We start from the raw sequence: 21,100 nt of genomic DNA, 5'->3' as shown, positions 1-21,100 counted from the left end.
TATTTTATTGAAAATTCTAAATACCTACAATTAAATTCTATACTACCTATAATTAACGTTGTAACATTGAAACGCTAAGTAGAATTAAACGTAATTACAGATAATGATACTTGGACACTGCCTTTACCTGAATTTTTATTCCACTGTTGGGCACGGGTCTTTGCCACAGCTTAAGAAGACTGGAGCATAATTCCGCGCTATAATACGAGTACGAGTATATTCGGAAACCAAAATTTTGTTTCATGGCGAAAAACAGTTATTTTTTTAGAAACTTTGAGTTGGATGCAAAAAAATATTTAGGTGATATTTTTAATCGAATTCGACAATGGAAGTTCTGGGGGCCTACCACCATCTTCTAAAAACCATCATAGTTCAGGAAAGTGTTATTTCAATATTGCATAAACATTATTTTGTTTCGTACCACGACCTCCTTAAGACATTATTTTCAATGTATGATTAAAATAATATTGTTCTAAGAGGTGGTAGTAACCCTCCTGTATTCGTATATTTTATAACATTTGTTGCTGTATTTAATATTACATTACATTAACAAACAAACATTTTTTTCATTATTTTTCGGTTTTCGTAATATAATAACTTAAATAAACCTTATAAAGATATGATTTGTGAATGAGGTTATTTTGGGTAAGACGGCCATCGTCACGTCTATTGGGCTATTCATAATCACTATATGGCTACTGTATACCGATGACAGATATTGATGGGCTGCTGCTGCTCTCGCTTCCCTTGTAATATTGTAAGGGCTCATATGGCACCAGGGCGAGCCTTAATGGCTAAGGAGTTTTATTTATGTGGCAGCATAAAGACGATGCGGATATAATATGATCGAATTAATGGCCGTATTGAACAACTGTATTAGTTTTCCTCCTACAAGATTTTGGATATAACTTGGCATATAGTTTGGACTCTATAATAATTATAGCTATGTTACGTAATGTATATTTTTATTAAATTGTACTATACTTATAACATTTCTTGTGTTCTATTATTAGAATGGAAAGTAATTAGCCCATAAATGGTAGTTGGAAGGTGGCAGTCTAACCACAAAGAGTTCCTTATCTTCTTCGCCATAACGAAACACCTTGTGAAGTGGTAGTTGGATTGACATTCAAAAAGTGCTCTGTAAAGAACCTATTTTGAATTTAAAAAAATGATTTGATTTGATGCCGGTAACATCACCACCGTACCTATTTCTGCTGACTAACAGCAGTGTTTAGCGCTACCATGTTCCGCTTTGTGGGTGTGGTAAGGGGACATACATCCGAAACGTTCTAAATTATTCCTAAGCGGTAGCAACACATATGTGGCCAACCTCGGGTAGGAATCTAATCTTATGGGAGATTGATTACAGATGTCCATGGCGGGAATAGTCAATTTACAAATGATCAGGAATCTGTGTTATATGTGTGTGCTAATGTGTTGTAGTATGTTAAATAATGCAATGTTCATGCATATAAAATCATTGAATCGACAGATTCTCAACTATATTGTCGAAAAAAAGTTCATTACATTTCTTTAACAAGGAAACCTAACATGTAACATGATTACATGAATATTTTTTTTGAAACTGTATGTTTATTTTGTGAATTACATGTGGAGATGTAATCTACTAATTATATCTGCTATTATATGGCACTCAGCATTGTATTCGCTCCGATACTCAAACAAAGCGTACTCAATTATAATGCAAATCTATAATTAATTGTGCGTAATCCCGTTGTATGAGACTGCTGTACTATATCATTTATCTTGACATGCCTATTATTAGGATTGATGGTCACTGCTGCAAAGAATCCTTGCTTTGTTTTAGTTCGACCACGTGACACAGTGGTTCCAGTTCGATCCCCGGCTGGACAAATATCCGGGGGGGATATTTATAATTACTGTATATACTTTCATACGCATTTATTTAAAAGCTTTTATTTTGACTACAGGTGATTTTGACATTACACATTTATTTGTATATTGTGCCTATTGTTATCTAATTAACGTTTATTTAAGGCAATACAGTAATAGTTATATTAGATTAATCATTAATGATTTACAAAAACGATATTTGTGAATAAACTAACTCTTCTAGTTTTGTAAACAGTTTTACTAAATGGTGAAAAGTTTAAAATGAATCAGTGGCCATGTCGGAATTTTTTATTCAATTCATTTCTAAGAATGAAATATTCGAATGTATTCCTTGAAACGCTTGTGAATGTTGTCGTGGCCGTCAAGTCTAACCCCGAGATATGCTTTGTTCATTTCTTTACGAATCTCCTTTAATCTCGAGAGATTTGCAAAGCAAAGCGAAATGTTTTGTTATTTACTTACTTTATAGAAATAAAATGTAGATGACATGCACTTTGTATCTATTTTTTTTATAATATAGAAGTAGCAGACGAACATGCAGTCCATCTAATGGTAAGTGGCTACTGCCGCCCATGGACATCTGTAATCAACCCCAGATAAGATTAGATATTCCTAACTGAGATCGGCCACAGACGCGCCGCTACCCCTGAGGACTAAGCTGGAACGCTTCGGAAAAGTCTGTCTCCCTTACCACACCCTTCAAACCGGAACACAGCAGCGCCTAACACTGCTGTTATTAGGTAGAAATAGGTGTGGCGGTGGTGCCGCCGGAATCGAACCACAAAGGGTTCAACCACCTTCAAAAATAGGATCCTAAATATATTAGGATCTAATAATGGCTTATTTAAACGCTTTCCACACACTAGAAATCTATGTCGTGGGTGCTACGGACAGATATGTAGACAAATAAACATACAGACCCAAAAACAGAAATCTAAATTCATCATTCGTCATTTAGATATCTGTTTGGCCGGGTATCGAACTTGGAACTCTCTGCGCGTCGGACCGGTGTGGTGACTGTTCCGCCATGCGGGTCGTTACTTGTTACAAGGTTTTTTAAATTGTGTCACTTATAGAGATGGGCAAAGAACCCGGTTTAAACCCTGTGCAGGGTTTAAACCCAATAAATACCCGTTTATTTCCTCCCACTGGGTATTTATCTGGATGTTTATAAAATGAGTTAATAAAATCTACACAAAGCTTTTAAAATAGTTCAAATGTTTATTTAATAGATATACTATAGGTTTTTACTGTATTTCTAATGTTTTTACATTTTTAAATATAACATTTTTAGGGGTTCATCTATTTTTATTACATTTTTAATTATTATTTGTTTGAGGAAACAAATATCGCACAACTAAAACAAATAAATATACCTCTCGTATACTATTGCACAGGTGGTGTGGGAATATGGGCATATAATGTAAAATGTAATTCTTACGTAATATCTTAATAATTATAGCTTTAAGAAAAAAAATATAAACATTATTTTATAGAAAATTTTAAGTGCTACAACTTTGGTCCAAGGTACTTTTCGATAAAATTTACCGTTTTCGAGAAAAATCCAGAAAGCCGAAAATTTTGACGTTTGACCCCGAATAAGTGCCGACACACACATCGATGAGGACTTTTAGAACTCTACTTGTGATGGTAAACCCAAGGTCTCTACGGAAATTTAGCTTTATGTTATTTGATTACTATTTTTATGTCTAAATTGACCGGACTATAAAAACTCCTCTATCAAAATGTTTCAATGTCATTTTCTGTAAATTAATTAGAAAAAAGTTAAAAAAAGTCTTCCCAAAGTTTAATCTATTATTGTTATTATCTTTGTTATTTTTGGTTTAACGACAAAAAGTTATAATACTAAAATTATAGATAAATCAATTTGAAACCATAATTGTTCTTACTAAATTTCTGTGCGACGAATAGTTTGCCTGGTAGAGCGTAAAAACGCTTAGTGCCCCTTTTTTCAAGATGGCGGCCGAGGGACAACAGTTGGGACTCCACAAATTAGGATTTAACTGTACACTAAGCCCTTTACACTAATCATTGACATCTATAAAATAAAATCGGGTCTTCGAAAATTGCAACCCAAATGTAACACATCCGAATGGACTATAACATGACTATAACAGCGTAGTTAAATGAAATATGTGCTTTTAGAGCGCATATTTAGTGAATTGTTTACAATATTATTTTAAAAATGATATTACACAAAGAAAATAAAAATATGAATGACAATAGTTTACACCCGCTGTTTGGGTGTTTATTTGGGTTTAAACCCTATTTCACCCAAAATACCCGGTTTAAACCCGTATCCACCCATTGGGTTTAAACCCTCTGCCCATCTCTAGTCACTTACCTACATTTGGCATGTAAGTACTTTGTATTTTATATTGTATCTAATAAGGGATTATTTGTTTCAGTTGCCGATTTGAACAGCCGAACGTGCTTAAAAGGTTAGCAATATTTGTATTAGTAATAATTATTATAAAAACAGAAACTCTAACTAAATTTATAGCCTATGTTACACCCACAATTTAGACGAATCTAATCACATTTAATGTGTTAAAATCTGTCGAGCTGTTTGAGCTACATACGTTTGTAAAATATGACTCTTCACAGGCGGCCAAAATGTTAGACATAGCTTTAAGTGTAGTGTGTTATATCTTTATAACCATTTTCCTTAGATATATAATTTCCGTAACTAACCCTTATATCCTCCTACGATGTTAGATATTAATAAACGATACATATTAATGAATTAATTCGACACAAAAGCGCCGGATATCGAAGTCTATCCATCTAATCAGTTTCGCGGACAAAATAAAGAACTTACGGTACGTACAGTTACATCAATTGAACTATTGTGTAGTACCATACTTCAATGAGTGAATCACGGTAAATGGTCGATTCTGTGCATTTTGCGACGTGCTGTTTATCTATAAGTGCCTATTCACACGTACCACAACCATCACATCGTAGCGACAAAATGTGTGCAAGTGCGTAAAGCGTTGCAGCTTCTTGTAACAGCATTGGGGTAAGCTAGAGCACCACCGCCACACCCATTTCTACCTAATAACAGCAGTGTTTAGCACAACTGTGTTCTGATTTGAAGGGCGTGGTAAGTGAGATATACTTTTCCGAGACGTTCCAGCTTAGTCCTCAGAGGTAGCGGCGCATCTGTGGCCGACCTCAGGTAGGAATATTTAATCATATCTGAAGGTGATGGTGATGTCCATGGGCGGCAGTAGCCACTTACCATCAGGTGGACTGCATGCTCGTCTGCTACTTCTATATTATAAAAGATACAGAAACGTGTCTTAACGATTGGCGGATAGCGAGTAGCCGGCCGTTTATGCCTCATAGTTTTACTTGTAATGACGTTGTGGCGACTCCCGTCCACACTTTTGATTTGCAAAATGTGGTCCGTGTGAATAAAACTACGCATTTAAATACAAAGTTGCATCCGCGTGAGTCATTATCGCCGTGGAGCGGTTGTGGTACGTGTGAATAGGCAGTAAATTGACTCGTCAATTTTGCACCGTTTAGCTTTCGCGCTCACCACGGCAAACTGGGTTATAGTGAGATAATAGTGGCCGTCTCGCCTGTTTACCTCATTGTTGTTTGCATTCTCTGCCACGTTCGCCTTTATAGAAAAAACGGCCAAGTGTGAGTTGGATTCGCTCACACAGGGTTCCGTGGCAACACCAAATAATAACCAAGTAAAGCTTTTTATTAAATTACGTATAACTAATATTTGTTTTTTTTTCTTTACTATGCTATAAGACATAGGTTATTGTCTAATTAACGGTAAATGGACAACTTATAGATTTTGATTAATTTGAGAAATCGCTAAATATACAAAACGATAATTATCTTTCGATCTAGGTAGGCTAGGATAAAGGTTTGATTTTTTCACAACTGAAAGAGACCGGTATTCATACCTTTATACGTGTAAGCGTTCCTGAGAAAAAGCATCTTGACAGATAGACAGACGGACAACAAATGATTTTAAAGGGTTCCTTTTCCTTTGAGGATACAGAACCCTAAAACCGTTCGAAGTTAATAGCTGAACCCTTTTTTGTGCAGTCTGAGCTGTTGTTATTGCCTTTACTATTTACCCGCTTCTGCAGCAGTACTGTACTACTGTAATACTGTAACGAAACAACGGACGATTAGTTGGGAGTTGGCGCACAATTTAATTTGCTGAACAAAAAAGTTTGAACTGTAATTTCAGAAGGATTTTTTCCAGATAACACCACGAATTTTTTGTATGTGTTTCATTGATTTAATTGGTGATATATGTGTTACATATTTTTTAATTAATTGAAAATTGATTTATTAATAAAAAAAATGTGAGCCGTCACGGGACGCCTGGCAGATGTGAAACATCGACATTATTTTGTTAAAGTAATATGCAGAAAAGAACATATTGTGATAGGAACTAAATATGTCATAATGATAAAATAAAATATTACGATTTTTTTCCAGATAACGATGACTATTTATTGAATTCGATTGCGCATGGCGCCACACCGTACACACTACTGCATATAGACTGTATATATACACCATCGTATAGCGTGCGCCACGGCATGCGTCGCCACGCCAGAAATCGGTTTTACGTGCGGCTATAGATGTTTCACATCAAAAATCTCAAAGGTATGTGAAGTCTACCAATACGCACTTGGCCAGCCCGGTGGACTATGGCCTAATCCTTCTCATTCTGAGAGGAGACCCGTACCCAGCAGTGGAACAATAACTGGTTAATGTTGTGATAACTACTTGTTTATCCAAACATTTTCACTATTGACAATAGACAGATTTATTAGGTCCAAATGTATCAGTAAATAACAGTAGTGTGAGCTGCGGTCAGTATATTACCTATGCGGTCGGAGTTTGGCCGCGTATTCCATTACGCGTCACTGTTCGGTGACCAACTACAGATCGACATATCTGATATCTATTTTGTTTCTATCTAATACTAACTGTATACACTATTTTCGTAATTATGCACTGAAAGACTAAATTGAAGCAGTTTTCTTATGGAATATCAAGCTGCAATATTGTTCAGTCTTATGCAAGTGTCTGAGTCGTTGCAAGGTAAGAGAGAGACATACATGTACGTTCCGGCGTTCCAACTTAGTCATCAGATGGTATTTAACTACTTTTTGGTTAGGGAAGGCATTCTATCTTAGTCTCTATCTATTCTATCTAGCAATCTCTCATGTCAGATGTAGCGACGCATCTGCGGCTTAACTTAGATAGCATTTTAATCCTATCTGGAGTTTATTAGATACTATTCATGAGCGACAATAAGGTTTTATTATCAGGAAGACTATATTCTTATTTACAGAAGTAGCAAACGAGTACCAAGTGAAAAATGCCAAGTTCTTGTACTGAAAGGTGCACGTAACCGTTACTTTAAAATTCAAATCATTAATACAAGGGCTTTTTACACTAATGCGTCGACTGAACCGACTTTAGAACTAAAAGAAAGTTTGTTTGTTGTCCGCGCATGTTTGTCCTGGGCGCGGGGGAGGCTGTGCTGATTTAAGGGAAAACTTTCCTTGTTTTGCATTTTATGGCAGCACGGGGAACTCACCCCCGAGATCTGAATATTTCAACTGTATACGACAACTCACGAGTACACAAGATTCATCCCTTCCTGCGACTGCCAAGTACGCGTCAGCGTTTAAAAGGAAAATTGATAGTTGCAAATATCAGACTGTGCAAAAAATGTTGTAAGAGATGCTCCAATTAAATTTTAAATCGTGTATAAATAATTGTACTGTCTGTGGTATAATTTTGCTAGACTTAAAAAAAAAATCTTTATATGTAATTTTAGTTTACTTTGCAACTTTATGCTTAACAAAGCAATGGTCAAAACTGTCCTTTACTATCGTAAGATTTATCAAACAATACTTTATCTATACAACTTTATATATATAAATAACCATCATTAATGATAATCATCATATAATAAAATATAATAATCATTCCAAGTTTTAAAGTACTCGTATCTATTTACAAAAGTATTTCTGACATAAAATCACTTGAACGTATCAGAACAGTATACCGTTAAAACGAATCACAATAATCCGGATTAGATACACGAAGATGAAAGTTGCATTCCGTTAAAATTGCAAAAAGTACAAAACCCAGCACGCCATGGCGTGGTCATTTCATTTCCCTCTGCGACAATTCATTTATTCACTTTGTGCTACTCCACTAGGTATCAACGTCAAATAAGTACGGGCTTTGTCTCTGTGAAACGGGTTAAGTAAATAACCAGATCGCCATTCATAATGGACGGACGGAATTTCTACATTGAACAGAATAGAGTTTGCACTTCCCCGATCCAGATTTTAATTAACGTTGTTTCGTTTTTCGTCGATCCACCGGCGCAGATACAGCATGCATATCTCGAGAACGGTATCAGATTCTGAAGCATATGGATTAAATTGAAAATGAAGAATGTGAATTTTATTAGAGTTTCCGATCGAGTTCTATTTTTGGATGCAGCAACTAGCTTTTGGCTGGATTTGGAATACTTCTAACCTGGTGTTCTAAAACTTTTCACTAGCTTTATGTAATTGTTTTTACTTCGAATAATTAAATGTTATAGAAGTAATTCCGTCAATGTTCTTTATTTACTATAACTAGATATAAACAAATTTATAGATCGATACAACAATTTAACTGCAAATGACATTAAACATTGAAAAACAAAAATCAAATTAACTGGACCAGAAATTAACGTAATATCGGAACATGCCATTCATTTAGCGCAAGCAAATATAATGTATTTATGTTTGTTTTCTTTCAACGTAAAAGGTAACAAAGAACGTTACATTTCGCTGTTTGTCTGAATGCTATCAGAATTTCCGCATCGATGCTGCCTAGTTGTTTTGTTTTTGTCAATAAACTGGGTTGCAACAAGCTTGTACTGCGATTCTTTGTGCTGTTCGGGGTGTACGGTGATTGCCAATATTAGCTTTTCATTTGCCTTTTTAAGTCAATTATGCCCCTTGTTTAGCGTTGTTAGCGTTATATAACGGTTATAAATAGTTATCAAGCTATTGTGTTCTATTATGTATTTTATTTTTATTTAGGTGTATAAATAACGAGCTTGTGTACGACTTTGTTTGTTTGGTGGACAACATCTGATACTCATGGATATTATTGATCAACCATCATTTTTCCGCGTATTAAATTAAATAATAATGTAATTTTTACTTTTTTGTTATCTATTTGTTCACTTCTTTGTTTATTACATAATGGCATCTACTACGTAGATCACTCAGAACTGACCTCTGCGTTAAGGATTTACTAATAACGGGAGCAAATAACCATTTTGTAAGTTTAATCATAAGTGTTTAAGCATACCATTTTCATCAAAATCAGTCAGCAAATAATAGATAAAGTATACAAAAAATCGCTCAAATGTCCCCACAGATTTGAAATCCTCCATGTACCACTCGTATCTACATTACTTATCTATGGGCGTATTATGTTTGCGGAACACAGTTGGAATGGTGTATGGGAATCCATACAGAGCGAGTAATCCTGAACGTGCCGAGTGCGGAAATACGCGAACTTCCTCGTTCGTTTGAAATTCGCAAAGGTAGGACAGGTAATTAATATGAAAGTTATTTGTTCTATTCGGGTTATTAATATATTGTTATATTTATGTTGATAGTAGTAGCCTTCAAAAGGGCCACCTCTACAATTATTTCTGTCTACTAATTGCAATGTTAATCGGTCATGTATTCTGATTTGACGGATGTGGTAAGGTACATACAGTTCAGGAAGTATTCCAACTTAATAATCACGGGTAGCAATGCGATTCGCCTCTGTTGCCAACCTCCGGTAGGTCTTCTATCCTATCTGGGATTATAAATGACCATAGGTGGTGTTGGTCATTTACCATCAGACTATAAGTTCGTTCGTTTTTAAAAGAAAGAAATTTTATGTGTTTAAAGATTTCACTTATAAATATAATTTAGTATATAAATAACCCCCTTATACACCCTCAAGGGTCTCAACTAACGTTGCAACTCTCCCGTAAATAAAATTAACGTTAATAACATGACGGGTCTTCTAGAAAGTCGTTGCTGATGAATCTGTATCGAATTATGTGAGGTGGTTGCAGGTCGTCGCACCGCCGCTCGCCCGGCCAATAATCCTGTTAGGGCGACCGCACGCGCCGCCGGCACGCCACCTGATCGAAACGTAATTGGGTGTACTTACCTGCGGCTGGCCGATTATAAAATAAACAACTTTGATGCCCTCTTTGTATTATCGACATCTTTCTATCGTGCAGGGTCTATATTTCCTGTATCCGTAGTATGAGTTTTTATGTTTTTACAAAAATTACTGTTTTTTACTAAGGGTACTGATGTTGTTACTAAATCAAGTAAAATACTTTTGACGTAAATTTGCCAGTCAGATACTTAATTATGTCGTGGTAAGTGCGCCAAAAATCGACTGCAATGGTATAATATTATAATTGGACGATTTCGTCTTTGTTTAATTATTCAGCAACATGTAGCTATTGTGTGTGGCACATGTCATATCGAGAATCATAGTAACTATGGGACAGAGTTAGTGTTTATTATTATTTATTTAGTGGTTACACAGACGTGGAGACGCACCTCGAATGTTCTTGTATTATTTGTGGTTGGTGACACATATTTATGAGTGGCACTGGCCACTTATTAGGTGTATGTTCACCACATATCGTAACTTTAGATATATAATCACATAATATAAATAGATTTCAACTCTCACTCAATCCGAAATTGAAACTCATTCTATCTAGCGGGATTTACGATAATTACATGAGGTTCAAAGTTGTAGTGGATAGTTTAACACTGTTCAATACAGTTCAGGATTTTATAGGTAAGAAGTCAGGTTTGAAAATTGTCCTCACGTCATAATTCTAAAGGAGCAATATGTATACTAAGTGTAATATTTCCATTAGGTTTATCAAAAAATCTTATTACCTTTGCTGTCCACGACTTAACTGCGAATAACAACGTAAGCTACATTGCCTGTTGAGCCTTACCTTAAGCGGATTATCCGATCAATCCAATTGGCCTAACTGCAAGTAGCTGCGATTATGAAGCTTTGTAAGAGTGAATCTAATTTATCTACTAACTAAGAATTTGTTATGTTAAGTTATTTTAAACATGTAGGAATATAGGCAAAAGGCGAAAGTTAAAAGCTCATCATTAAATCAAGATTAGATCTTGGAATCGGACATGGTGTAAAAATAAATCACTTTTAGGCAATAGAGATAAATATTCTAAATTATTTTGTCTTAGTTTATTTATATAAAAAATTTGGACAGTTTAACATACAGTCTGCACTAGCCAAAGCTAAAAAAATACTAACGTAACCTAACCTAACCTAACCTTACTTGAATAACGCAGTACATATAAATAAATTAAAATTTGTATATTATAATTTTGTACGGGTAGAGTCACTCCATTTTATGCACACAAAAGAGTGTAAATACATTAGTTATAAAGGAAATAGCGTTGATGAATTGTAGGTTTTAATTAAATGCATAAACGGGGCCAAGAACTGCACTCACTGAGTACTTTACAAATGTACGAATATGTGCAAATTTCCGCATTTTGCTGACACTTTTTTCGCTTAATTTAATGCAGTTCATAATAGCGGGTCAAGAGAGTAGCGAAAGCGAGGCTTATGATATGTGGTATTTTTTTAGTTAAGTATACTTATCTCGAGGAATACGAGAGTTACAGTTTGCAAAATATTTCTCGTTGCATTTTATGTTCACACTTTTCACTGGTATACAATCTTATAAAACTAAAACAAATTGAGTCCGTATTATTAAGGTTATTGTTTTCATTGCCGTTTTAGGGTTCATTGAAATCTGAAGACCTGATCGGCTCTGTACCCTTACCATGAGTTTTTACGTTTTGACAAATATGACTGTTTTGGTATTTGTTTACGTACTGGCCCATACGATTTCCTAGTTCTGACACAATTCGCTAGGGGTGCTGATTGGAAATAGTATGAGCAAATACGTAAACAAATACCAAAACAGTCATATTTGTCAATACGTAAAAACTCATGGTAAGGGTACTGATCAGACGCGTGCCGTAGCAGACAAAAAGTTTTCTTCTATACAATGTGTACGAGTATTAACGTAGTTAAATCTAATGTAACACAACCTTGCAAACACGATTCGTGTCTGACACTTTCAATGTCTTTGGACACATTTATTGTTTTATGAAAATACAGGAAGTAAAAGTGGTTCGAAGCTGTAGTTTCGGTAGTTTAAATACCAAAATCGTAACCGGCATATTTAATTTGCAAAACGTGACCTTCATTTCCAGATTTTCGTACTAAAATTTAATGTCAGAAGAGGCAACGCAAACCCGTGAAAATATAAAAAGTGGGATGAACGTACGAGTTAATTGGCGTGATATTTACACAATACGTAAGCGATACCTACGTTTTTGGGTTAATATTTACTCCGTCTAATACCCTTTTTAAATTTTGTAATTCTATTGTGCGCTTTGTTTGAAGACCATGATATACAAATTAAATGGAAATACAAATTTGTAAGCGAATCTGGTAAAACACTTATTTTTGCCACATAATAGAAAAGGGGTGGATATCTTTTTAGCACTTAAAACTGGAGAGCATAGATCTTAAAGAACGTATTACGTCTTAATATCAAGATCTTCGTAACCACAATCGTAATCTTAAATCCAAATTGATTCATTATAACACAATAATAAGTCAATTTGTTTATTGCAATGATGGTTTTTAAAGATTGAAGAGTTGCAAATGAGGATGTAGTTGATCTGATGGTAAGTGATCACTGTCCATAATCTCTTGTAACCAACTCTATGTAGAGTATATTCTACCTGAATCTGATCATACACTATGGTTGCTTCACACATGAATTAGCCGACATCTACACCATACTACGCTCTTCCGCAAAAACGTACGAGTAAGATTTGCTTCAAACTAGAATTAGGTGTGGTGTTATACTAATACTATTTTTTTTTTATAATATAAGAGTAGCAGACGAGCATGCAGTCCACCTGATGGTAAGAGGCTACTACCGCCCATGGACATCTGTAATAAACCCCAGATAGGATTAGATATTCCTACCTGAGGTCGGCCACAGATGCGCCGCTACCCCTGAGGACTAAGCTGGAATGCCTCGGAAAAGTCTTTCTCCCTTACCACACCTTTCAAACCGGAACACAGCAGCACCTAACACTGCAGTTATTAGGTAGAAATAGGTGTGGCGGTGGTGCCGCCGGAGTCGAACAACAAAGGGTTCTACCACCTTCAGTTCTAATTCTACTACCTTCTGTTCTAATTATAGACTAGTAAAGGTATAGTATCAAATAATACCCTTATGTAAAACCTCCATCCTAACGGAAGCTGGTTAATTATTTTTCCGAAATAACTTATAACCCGCATCCAGGCTGAATACTCTTTTATTTTGGGTCTGCGGTCAACTTTAATCGCGTTATAGCCAGGCTTTACCGCCGCGACACGGAGGTTTATTGCTCCTTTAAATGCAAAAATGTTTTCGAAATACTTCTCCTACTCCTTATAATGTCGTTAAAAGATCCTTAAATATATTTTATGTCTATCACGTACTTTGTATCACGTATTTTCATTGTCATCTTACATTATTTAATGAACGGTTATTTACATTATGTAATACCTAACAGTTTATTTCACTAAGATAAGGGTGGAAAAAGCAAAGATAATTATTTAAAAGCAGTAAGTGTTTTTTTTACAAATTGATGATTTAAAATAATCAAGTGCACAAAAATATAAATAGAAAAATGTTAAAATTAAACAAAGGCTGTTTATGCTGTGATTTTCATGTTATCGTTACAATCGGCGTATTTACCTAATATAGTGTGTGTAACAGCATTAAGCCCACTCGCTTTGTATCCTGGAAATAAACGAAGTGTCACGAATTTCGCTGCAGCGGCTGTCACCTGCATGGTTCATTTAATCACAACTAACTACAGCCGAGCAAACCGAGCGCTACAAAGTCAAATTGAAACGTCATTCTATCAAAATTATTCACCGTGAAGCCTCACTCTGCAAGCGAGCGCTGTGAGCGCTACATTCATCTTGGACTGAGCGAAAGCTTTATTGCAAAATAAAATTAAATTCAGGAACAGCACTGATTAAGGTACAGGATCGAATCACTTTTATACCTGAAGAAAATCGATAAAAATCTTAATTATTTTTTCTTTAAAAGCTTCGTAGCATAGAAAACTGTACCTACTGCTTGTTTAAAATACCTACATAGATACTCGTATAGGCATTTTAAATTGTTATTTTCATATCGATAGCAATCGATAGCATTCTATAAAAAAATGTCTGTGATTTCACCATAAATAACTTTTTCTTAGTTACTTTTCTTCGTTAATTTGTCTGCCTGTAGTAATCCGATTTTAAGGAGACATTTGTAGGGATTTTGAAAGATTAACAGTACCTAATTGGTACTTCTTAACGAAATAGGTAGACTTCTCAGATATTGTTAGTAGAATACTTTCATTAGTCGCTCGTAATCTGAGTCACATATAACTCAATATGTTCCATATGTATAAATCGATATCAACGAAGCATTTACACAATGTTTCCAGATCATGGAAATCTGTGTTATCACTTTGAGATAATAACTCATTGAGATAATTCATTGATAGAGCTATTGAAGATAGTGCGAGAACACCGATAATGTACTGTTACATTTCACAATGGCTTTACTTTCACTAATTATGCATTTTAACTTTGTAAATGATCTAAGTATATTTTTCGGGTGTTCAGTATCTGTCTAGATAGAATACCTATTAGGTTTCACTGCTGAGAACGGGATTCTCTCTAGAATAGATTGAATATGCGTCACTATACTACGGCAATGCTGTTTCGCAAGTTTTTTTTAACTAATACAAATTTAAGCACAAGTTTCACTTTTATTATTATTTTTATTGTTTCTCTGTAGTTGTGTGGTGGTGGGGTGGTGTTGACTCTAACATCGAAATTTGGCATGCAGGTAGATGTTATGACGTAGGCATCCGCTAAGAAAGGATTATGATCAATTCTACACCCAAGGGGATAAAATAGGGGATGAAAATATTACTTCGTAACGCGAGCGAAGCCGCGGGCAAAAGCTCGTTTTATATAATTTCGCTTGCGATACGTATAAGCATGGAAGATATCATTATATACCTAAATAATTAAGGACTAAGTATACCTCGTCTAACATGTTCTGTCACTGTCATGTTCTGTCTGTCTAACACTATTGTACAAATAAATACATTTATTTGTAACGAAGCCATCCCACAGCTAAAGCGCACGCCTTGTTACCTCCACAGTAAAGCAGTAATCATGCTTATTTCAAGCGCTTGGAACGGTTTCATCGGTTAGCTCAGTCGCTAGTTTAGGCGTTAGAAGTAGAAAATTTGTAGAAGGCTTTCAGACGAATTTGCATAGAAATCCAGTAGTTAAGTTATGATTTATTGGACATTAAGAATGATGTACAAAATAAATGAATAAACATTCGTAGTCGTGTTTTTTAATCGAAATCAAAGACATTATCGGATATGCTTTAAGGACCCTTAGTATGAGTTTTTGCGTTTTTATAAAAATGACTGTTTTTGTATTTGTTTACATATTTGCTCATACATTTCCAATCAGCGCCCTCAGCGGACTGTATCAGAACTGATAGGAAATGTATGGGAAATACGTAAAAAATACAAAAATAGACAGTTTTGTAAAAACGTAATAACTCATTCTAAGGGTACTGATAGAACCAAGTACTCTAACTGAGGTTATAGCTTATATTTGTATCGTATATCTGTCCATTTTCAGAAACACCAGTACATAAATGATAACAATATACTTTCTCATTGGGTAAGAATCGACCTATTAACATTCGATATGAAGGTGGTAGAACCGTTTGTAGTTCGACCCCGGCGGCACCACCGCCACACCTATTTCTACCTAATAACAGCAGTAGGCGCTGCTGTGTTCCGGTTTGAAAGGTGTGGTAAGGGAAACAGACTTTTCCTAGGCGTTCCAGCTTAGTCCTCAGGGGTAGCGGCGCATCTGTGGCCGACCTCAGGTAGGAATATCTAATCCTATCTGGGGTTGATTACGGATGTCCTTGGGCGGCAGTAGCCACTTACCATCAGGTGGACTGCATGCTCGTCTGCTACTCCTATATTATAAAAAAAATCGATATTAAAATGTCCAGCATAGTCTCGGTTTTTTAAGTACATGTCCATTTACACGATTAAATTCTCCTTAAGGCATATTCTCACTACGTGTCACGAATTATGTACCTATAATGCACTTATGTAATTAGATGAAAATCTAATTCTGCTTAAGTGAATATTTTCACTACTCTACTGCTCTTTTACTATGAGCAGTGTTTTTTACAAATTGATGATTTTAAATATTCAAGTGTATAAAAATGTAATTAGAAAAATGTTAAAATTAAACAAAGGATAAATTTATGCTGTGAATTTCATGTTATCGTTACAATCGGCGTATTTGCCTAATATAACCCACCTAGTATAGTGTGTGTAACAGCATTAAGCCCACTCGCTTTGTATCCTGGAAATAAACGAAGTGTCACGAATTTCGCTGCAGCGGCTGTCACCTGCATGGTTCATTTAATCACAACTAACTACAGCCGAGCAAACCGAGCGCTACAAAGTCAAATTGAAACGTCATTCTATCAAAATTATTCACCGTGAAGCCTCACTCTGCAAGCGAGCGCTGCGAGCGCTACATTCATCTTGGACTGTGCAAAGCTTTATGGCAAAATAAAATTAAATTCAGGAACAGCACTGATTAAGGTACAGGATCGAATCACTTTTATACCTGAAAAAAATATTGATAAAAATCTTATTTTTTCTTTAAAAGCTTCGTAGCATAGAAAACTGTACCGACTGCTTGTTTAAAATACCTATATAGATACTCGTATAGGCATTTTAAATTGTTATTTTCATATCGATAGCAATCGATAGCATTCTATAAAAAAATGTCTGTGATTTCACCATAAATATCTTTTTCTTAGTTACTTTTCTTCGTTAATTTGTCTGCCTGTAGTAATCCGATTTTAAGGAGACATTTGTAGGGATTTTGAAAGATTAACAGTACCTAATTGGTACTTCTTAACGAAATAGCTAGACTTCTCAGATATTGTTAGTAGAATACTTTCATTAGTCGCTCGTAATCTGAGTCACATATAACTCAATATGTTCCATATGTATAAATCGATATCAACGAAGCATTTACACAATATTTCCCGATCATGGAAATCTGTGTTATCACTTTGAGATAATAACTCATTGAGATAATTCATAGATAGAGCTATTGAAGATAGTGCGAGAACACCGATAATATACTGTTACATTTCACAATGGCTTTACTTTCACTAATTATGCATTTTTTTTTACTTTGTAAATGTTCTAAGTATATTTTTCGGGTGTTCAGTATCTGTCTAGATGGAATACCTATTAGGTCCCACTGCTGAGAACGGGATTCTCAATGTAATAGATTGAATATGCGTCACTATACTACGGCAATGCTGTTTCGCAAGTTTTTTTTTTTTACCTAATACAAATTTAAGCACAAGTTTCACTTTTATTATTATTTTTATTGTTTCTCTGTAGTTGTGTAGTGGTGGGGTGGTGTTGACTCTAACATCGAATTGATTACACATTTTAGAACCGCGAATGGATACGTTTGTAGCAGCACGCAGCCACAACATGCCAACAGCATACGGATGCTACAACATACCTATACCATACCAAAACTTTTTAAATACTTAGCTATACCTTATCACAGTGGTGACCCCTACGAAGAACACCTTGGCCGCCACGCTACACATTCAATAAACTCAATATTTTTCAACAATCTAAATATATATAACTCAAAGGTGACTGACTGACATAATGATCTATCAACGCACAGCCCAAAGCACTGGACGGATCAGGCTGAAATTTGGCATGCAGGTAGATGTTATGACGTAGGCATCCGCTAAGAAAGGATTATGATCAATTCTACCCCCAGGGGGATAAAATAGGGGATGAAAATATTACTTCGTAACGCGAGCGAAGCCGCGGGCAAAAGCTCGTTTTATATAATTTCGCTTGCGATACGTATAAGCATGGAAGATATCATTATATACCTAAATAATTAAGGACTAAGTATACCTCGTCTAACATGTTCTGTCACTGTCATGTTCTGTCTGTCTAACACTATTGTACAAATAAATACATTTATTTGTAACGAAGCCATCCCACAGCTAAAGCGCACGCCTTGTTACCTCCACAGTAAAGCAGTAATCATGCTTATTTCAAGCGCTTGGAACGGTTTCATCGGTTAGCTCAGTCGCTAGTTTAGGCGTTAGAAGTAGAAAATTTGTAGAAGGCTTTCAGACGAATTTGCATAGAAATCCAGTAGTTAAGTTATGATTTATTGGACATTAAGAATGATGTACAAAATAAATGAATAAACATTCGTAGTCGTGTTTTTTAATCGAAATCAAAGACATTATCGGATATGCTTTAAGGACCCTTAGTATGAGTTTTTGCGTTTTTATAAAAATGACTGTTTTTGTATTTGTTTACATATTTGCTCATACATTTCCAATCAGCGCCCTCAGCGGACTGTATCAGAACTGATAGGAAATGTATGGGAAATACGTAAAAAATACAAAAATAGACAGTTTTGTAAAAACGTAATAACTCATTCTAAGGGTACTGATAGAACCAAGTACTCTAACTGAGGTTATAGCTTATATTTGTATCGTATATCTGTCCATTTTCAGAAACACCAGTACATAAATGATAACAATATACTTTCTCATTGGGTAAGAATCGACCTATTAACATTCGATATGAAGGTGGTAGAACCGTTTGTAGTTCGACCCCGGCGGCACCACCGCCACACCTATTTCTACCTAATAACAGCAGTAGGCGCTGCTGTGTTCCGGTTTGAAAGGTGTGGTAAGGGAAACAGACTTTTCCTAGGCGTTCCAGCTTAGTCCTCAGGGGTAGCGGCGCATCTGTGGCCGACCTCAGGTAGGAATATCTAATCCTATCTGGGGTTGATTACGGATGTCCTTGGGCGGCAGTAGCCACTTACCATCAGGTGGACTGCATGCTCGTCTGCTACTCCTATATTATAAAAAAAATCGATATTAAAATGTCCAGCATAGTCTCGGTTTTTTAAGTACATGTCCATTTACACGATTAAATTCTCCTTAAGGCATATTCTCACTACGTGTCACGAATTATGTACCTATAATGCACTTATGTAATTAGATGAAAATCTAATTCTGCTTAAGTGAATATTTTCACTACTCTACTGCTCTTTTACTATGAGTTTCACTCGCAAACTCATAATCTACCGTTCACGCCGATTATTCACACTTTAGCTCGGATTAAAATTATTAACAGCAAAGTAAGAGTTACTTTCCTTCCCAATATAATTTTGCTTTCAATTAAAAACGAAATTATCGGTTACAAAAAATTCGTTGAAATTTTGCAAATCACCGTCATTCGATCTTACATAACCAAGGTTAAGTTTACTGTGACTAGTGTAAGATTTTGGGTAAAGAAAAATGTTAAGCTTTTATATAAAACTAGCAGAACCCGCGGCTTCGCTCGCGTAAAAAATATGATATGACATACAAATAACTGTAATAGTAAATTTGTACCTTTAACAATTTTAACGATAAAGTAGGAGAAGTAATATTTAATTAATAAAAGCTTTTTTTTCGTCACTGTGTACCTATATTGGTCAAGGTTTCTTCAGAAACATACACTAAAACTCAAATTAGTGGACTGTAATGAAACTTTCTTTAAAATATAAGTTTCATGTAGGATACAATAATTATTATTTACACTATTCCATAGGAATCATCCATGTTATATGGGGCCTTACATACAGTGGTTCTTTCCAGGGTCAATGGCTGGGCGGTTAGAGTGGGAGCTCTTGCCGCCCGCAACTCCAGAAGTCCCCTTTTAGTTTCGTACGACAGGCAGGGGATACTGTAGCCCTGTTCTAGCCCAAAATTTTAATCCAAGGTCTATGTATCTACCATATCACCACCACTAATCCACGCATAACCAGAACCATACCCCACGGCAGGACAAAATGTTGGCACGCAGTGTGTCCAAAGTAGTTGCGATGTACCTAATCAGTATACCAAAATGTAGACTAATTTGAATAAAATTACGCATTATCGTAAATGAAATTAGCACCGTGGACGACGTTGTCGTGTATTTGTCTGAATAGACGTTATCTGAAATTTCGAACCTAAAAGATTCCCGTATACATACATATAACACTTCTTTTACCTCCTTAGTAGAATTTCAAAAACATTCCTATGTACATATGCATCAATAAATACTTTATCAGCAAATTTCTGAAAGCTAATATTCAACACCAGCGGTCGCCATTCCGACACCTACGGGTGGTGTGTGGCCCGCGACCTTCCTGTGTGGCCCGCGGGTCTGCACGTTACTAATAATTGGCCAAGTGCAAGTCAAACCCGCACCTGGAGGGCTCCGTACAACCAACATTTTCATTTTTTTTAATTTCTTGTATTTAATATTGCAGCAGCCATTAAAATACACACATTGTAAAAATTTGAACTGTCTACCTCTGACGGTTCAAAAGTTAGTTGGAAAAATATCGAATAGCAGTTTGTTGAATAGCCCTGCGATACACGGACAGACGGACAGACAGCGAAGTCTTAGTAATAGGGTTCCGTTTTTATCCTTTAGGTACCCTAAAAAACCCCTGTTCTACACTTCAACACGTGCAATACATTCCCATGTTAAAATATATGTTACGACGGCTCGTGGAATTTCGCCCTACACTAAACCTCTCTGCACTCTGTTCTTTTTCCAGACACGCCAAAGGAAGTAACTTCAATAACGATTTTTAAAGAAACTTCCTTTGCTTATAGTATCCTAATGGGATTGATTGTTCAGTTGCTAAAATTGCTGAAACAGATGTGTAAACAGAAAGGCATAATGCATACACCCTTTTATAACCGTCTTAAGGGTTGATCTAAAAAAACAGTGACTCAGATGCTTCATTGAGTCAATGATAATTTTTCATAGTGGTTGCTTCCAAATTAACGGATTATAAAATAAAGTTCCAACCCCTA

At 35.7% G+C, this 21,100-nt stretch overlaps 1 protein-coding gene across 1 annotated transcript in view; it reads left to right on the top strand.

Moving 5' to 3' along the window:
- LOC140748014 (uncharacterized) overlaps positions 1 to 21,100 on the top strand; it is a 204,348-nt gene that overhangs the window by 36,445 nt on the left and 146,803 nt on the right. Inside the window, exon 2 of the mRNA XM_073080696.1 lies at positions 4,308 to 4,340. The gene's annotated coding sequence lies outside the window, so the exon portion shown is untranslated. The remainder of the gene's footprint in view (positions 1 to 4,307; positions 4,341 to 21,100) is intronic.

Source organism: Epargyreus clarus, unplaced genomic scaffold, assembly GCF_041222505.1.
Source record: "Epargyreus clarus isolate Ecla_fem2 unplaced genomic scaffold, WU_Ecla_fem_2.2 ptg000015l, whole genome shotgun sequence".
NCBI classification, from domain to species: domain Eukaryota; kingdom Metazoa; phylum Arthropoda; class Insecta; order Lepidoptera; family Hesperiidae; genus Epargyreus; species Epargyreus clarus.
This window is presented reverse-complemented; position numbering and strand designations above follow the sequence as displayed.